The 5,000-nt window shown below is 39.6% G+C and overlaps 1 protein-coding gene and 1 pseudogene across 1 annotated transcript in view; one reads left to right on the top strand and one right to left on the bottom strand.

Annotated features, from left to right (window-relative positions):
* LOC106874406 (protein Wnt-4) overlaps window positions 1-5,000 on the top strand; it is a 289,605-nt gene that overhangs the window by 88,270 nt on the left and 196,335 nt on the right. The gene's annotated exons all lie outside the window — the stretch shown is intronic.
* On the bottom strand, window positions 190-308 carry LOC128248777 (5S ribosomal RNA; annotated as a pseudogene).

The raw sequence follows: 5,000 nt of genomic DNA, 5'->3' as shown, positions 1-5,000 counted from the left end.
GTGACAAACACACACACACACACACACACACACATATATATATACATATACACGACGGGCTTCTTTCAGCTTCCTTCTACCAAATCCACTCACAAAGACTTGGCCCACGCAGAGAGAATGAACCCGGAACCATGTGGTTGGTAAGCAAGCTACTTACCGCACAGCCACCTCCTGCGCCTAAGTGTGTGACGCTTACAGCACCTAGGTTTCCCAAGCGGTCACCCATCTAAGTACTCACTAGGCTCCATGGTGCTTAACTTCGGTGATCGGACGAGAACCGGTGCTTTCAACGTGCTATGGCCTCCTGGAACATCTATATAGAAACAGGAGTGGTTGAGCACCTCACCTCTCCTCTTCTTATCTCCAGATTCAAGCACGTCATTAGCAATCAGTCTCTGTTCATTAGTAAGTGTTGCAATGCCTGGGTGATCGAGGTCTTCATGATACTCAAGCTGCGGTATTCCAATAGTTTCAGGCAGCTCAATTGCTAAACAATTAATGCCATTTTCTATCAGAATTGCATCAATTGCGTGCAGTCCCATGTTTTCTGTGTGTTCTGCTTTAAAACCTTGGTGCAAGAAATCTTTAATCATGGATTCCTTGTGAATAGTCCACAGGTGAAGAGCATTTGCAGGGTTGATATACCTGCACAGGGCAGCAAACATAACACGCAATTGTAAGGGTCCCCAACAGGCAGCAGCTTCTAGCAATGCATGTTCCAGTATGTCATTGATTGAGAGAAGACCATATCTCAGGCATGCTGCCTTAAATGTTGACAAGATTTCTGCTTCTACAGTGCACAAATCCTGGAAGCTCATGGCGGCTGAAACATTCGCAAGTGAAATCTTTTTGTGTCTCTAGGGCTCACTGTATACATTCTTTTGATGATATTAGTATTCCTTCCACCCCTGTGGGCAATAAAGAAATAAATATGAGTATTCCTTTGCCTTGGTGTCCATGTTCTACTGCGCTCATTAAACACAATGCAGCGGAATGTCAAGGTACAAGTGGTTCCTTGCATCATCATCATGCTCATTGGGTTTGAACCATGCAGTGAGAGTAGTGTCATGGTCCCTTTGTGCCTGAGCAGCTTGCTGAGCGTTGCCAATGTGAAATTAAACTCTTTGCTGGTCTTCAAGATGTACAGCAAGACGTGTCATGTAGCTTGAACTCTGACAGTCTTCCCTTGTTTTATTTATTTATTTTATTAGATAGATATATTTGTCCGAAGCAGATTACGTTTGAATAACATTTGATTTCAATTTCAAAATTTGCAAGTACATCTTCTATATATATATATATATATATATATATATATATATATATATATATATGCTATTCATGCATATATATATGCAACGCCTTATATACTATAATGATTTCTGAAAGACACGATGTATTCATAGAAATCTTTCCTAAGGTTCTTTTAAAATTACATTTACCACCATCTCCTTTTCCTAATTTTTGGTGGAAGATGTCACCCAGTTGAATGGAACGCGAAACTACGTATCTGCGACGTGACATCTGAGTTACACACCCATGAGTTCTTTGACTCAGCATGTATGTTGATTAGACCCTGAATACCTGTATAATAAAGGAAAGAAACACGAGTTGTTACGGCAGTCATATGTTTCCCACGGGTATATACTTTATAACCAGTGAAAGGGCGTGGTTCAGTGGAAGCTATTCAGCGTACGATCGTAAGGTCATGAGTTTGGTACCCGGACGTGCGTTGTATCTTTGAACAGAACACTTTATTTCACGTTGCTCCAGCCAACACAGTTAGCAAAAATGAGTTGCACCTGTATTTTAGAGGGTCGGCCTTGTCACATTCTGTGTCACGCTGAACCCCGCTGACAACTACGTGTCTGTGGAGTGCTCAGCCACTTGCACGTTAACTTCACGAGTAGGCTGTTCTGTTGATCGGATCAACTGATACTCTCGTCATCGTAACCGACGGAGTGCTAGTTACTTTATAACTAAGATGAACTGACTTCAAATAGGAATTGAATTCGTGTCGATGTTTTGGCTGCCTGGAAAATAGTTCTCGATCAAAGTCTCCGTAATTTTTTATATGTATTGAACTAAAGGCGGCAAGCTGGCAGAATCGTTAGCACGACGGGAAAATGCTTAGCGGCATTTCGTCCGTTACGCCGGGGTTTGGGTCTACTTTGCCTTTCATCCTTTCGGAGTCGATAAAATAAGTACCAGTTGAGCACTGGAATCGATTAAATCAACATACCCCTCCCTCAAAGTTGCTGGTCTTGTGCCAACATGTGAAACCATTATGTGTATTGAACTACAATTTTTTTTTGTTAAGTAAATAAATAAATGAAACAGCTTTTTATCTTTCCCAGGAGGGTCGGGTTTCAATCCTGGATAGAACCACAAATATTTTACTTGCACGATGTCGCTTCAGTTGACGTGTAGTGAAGCGTTAGCTGAAGGATTCGGATCAACGGTAATGTTTACGGATCAATGAAACGCTGTTATTGAAGCAACAATCTTCTTAACTCAACATAACTTACCAAAGGAAATAAAGAACAAGAAATCTGGAATGAAGTCTGGTAGTTTACATCAATATCAATGGTTGAATCAAACCTTCCAGGTTTCGATTCTAAGGCAGGAGTTTATGTCGTATTTCCTTTCATTTACGTTGCTGAAAGGTCCCCTATGCAGTCACTCTTACGGACTTGAAGAGGACATTGGAAAATATAGTGGCAGATATGCAACAGATGGGATGGGCATGTCCGGAGTGATGATCGTACGTTACCCAGATCTGAGGTTAAATAACAATAACAAGGTAGTATAAGGTAGTATAAGATTAGTGAACCGACTTTGCAATAAGGGTTCGATTCCTTGGCGAAGTTTTTTTTTTTTTTCACCTGGGAGAAATTGATGCTTGATAAACTAAGAGAAATCAGCCGTTTATAGTTTGAACAGTTTTTGGTTTGTCAAGATATGAACATCACAGCAAACCATTTCAATTCTCCGAAACATATGTGAAGCTAATTGATTAATGTTTATGATCAGAATTAATCACCTGAGCACGTGAACACCTCATCCAACTAGCAGCATAGAGAAGTCAGTAACGGCCTTCCCGAAGCTTTCATCCAGGCCCGACAAAACCAGACTAGAAAGGAACTTCAGTGAACTGGTTTTAGCTCAAGGAATTTGGTGCTGTTCCGATTCTTGAACAAAGTGCGTAAATCTTTGCCTATCCTACATAAAGTGGTGACACAACTTAAGTCAAAATAGAGGCATATTAACATCTTGGAAACTACTCCATAATGTCAATATTTAATCATCGCAGATGACAATCTATGAAATACTGCATTAAAAAATTCAGTATTGTGTTTTATAACAAAGAATTAATATAAATGAGGTAATTTACACCTCCCACGCGCAGTATCTTTTTCCTGATATGACATTTTAAAAAATCTTAATTTTTTTCTTTTAACTTCTGCTGACCCAACTTCAATTATAAGAAAAGGCTTGCAGGGAATTTTCTTTTTCTTCTTCTTACTCTTGTTGCTGGTGTTGTTATTTAGCTCCAGATCAGCTCTGATCCAGCAAACTAATGATGAAAAGCATTCCAGAGGTGCTCAACCGCTCTTCTATTTTCAGCCTTGTATCTAGGACTACATTATTTAATGTGTCTTTCTTTAAAGTAGGGTAAAAAGAAAATCATTCGGTTCTTAATTCTAGCAGATCAAGCGAGCAGAGCATGTGAAGTTACCTTCCTGGGTTCAGTCCCACTACGTGGTGTGGCACCTTGGGCAAGTGCATTCTGCGATAGTCCCGGACTGAAAGGAGCCCGTTATATATATATATATATATATATATATATGTGTGTGTGTGTGTGTGTGTGTGTGTGTGTGTGTGTGTGTGTGTGTGTGCGTGCGTGTGTGTGTGTGTGTGTGCGTGTGTGCGTGCGTGCGTGTGTGTGTGTGTGCGTGTGTGTGTGTGTGTGTGGGTGTGTGTGTGTGTTCTCTTTCTCTTTTATTTTGACCGCTCACCTACTTGGTAGCAAGGTTGCAAAGGAAAGTATATTTTAACCGATATTCTTTAAATCTTAAGAAGGTGCTGCAGATTTTTATAGTACCAGATATCGTTATCATTTGATGCGTATGAATTAAGGATTTGCGTTCCCTCCACAAGATCCCGAGTTTCACCATACTTTGCTCCAGACGGTTTGGTATGTATCCTGTTGCTCCAATTCTAATAGGTATGAAGAGTATCTTGGGCACTGGATTTGCAAACTCCTTATCAAAGGTCCTTAAATGTCCTCTCTGTCTTGTATTTTTCTAAGCTCATTCGTTTTCTAAGGGCAACCGATTTCCACGAAAGAACATATCTTTTCTTTGTGATCCCACACAACAATATTTGGGTGATGTATGTAAGTATGTATGTATGTATTCATGCATGTGTGTATGTATGTTACTGGTAATATGGATTAATAAATTCAGGTAGATATCTAGAAAGCACTCAGTTGTAGCATTTTTATATTTATTTTTTATTCTTTCGTTGTCTACAGACGTCATCGTAAGTTTAAATACTAAACTGGCTTCCCTAAAAAAACAATACTTCTTCTTAGCGCTCTTTTTGTCTGCGTTCATATATTATAGCTATTATATCAGTTCGTTTAACATTCAATTTGTTATGGCTGGCACTGTTAACTGTGTCTGCATAGACTTCGGATATATTGGACTGAATGGTATTTTGTACCTTTTTCTATATCGAAACATGCTGGCAAAATAGAAATGATCGTTAGTCCTATATGGTGAAATCATCAAGCAAATATATGATATTCTCCATCCTTGTTGTTGTTGTTGATGTTGATGCTGTGTGTGTGTGTGTGTGTGTGTGTGTGTGTGTGTGTGTTGATCGTTAGTCCTATATGGTGAAATCATCAAGCAAATATATGATATTCTCCATCCTTGTTGTTGTTGTTGATGTTGATGCTGTGTGTGTGTGTGTGTGTGTGTGTGTGTGTGTGT

The sequence above is a fragment of the Octopus bimaculoides genome, chromosome 9 (genome assembly GCF_046866305.1).
Source record: "Octopus bimaculoides isolate indiv1 chromosome 9, ASM4686630v1, whole genome shotgun sequence".
Taxonomy (NCBI): domain Eukaryota; kingdom Metazoa; phylum Mollusca; class Cephalopoda; order Octopoda; family Octopodidae; genus Octopus; species Octopus bimaculoides.
Note: the sequence above shows the minus strand (reverse complement) of the source record. Positions and strands in the feature narration are given on the sequence as shown.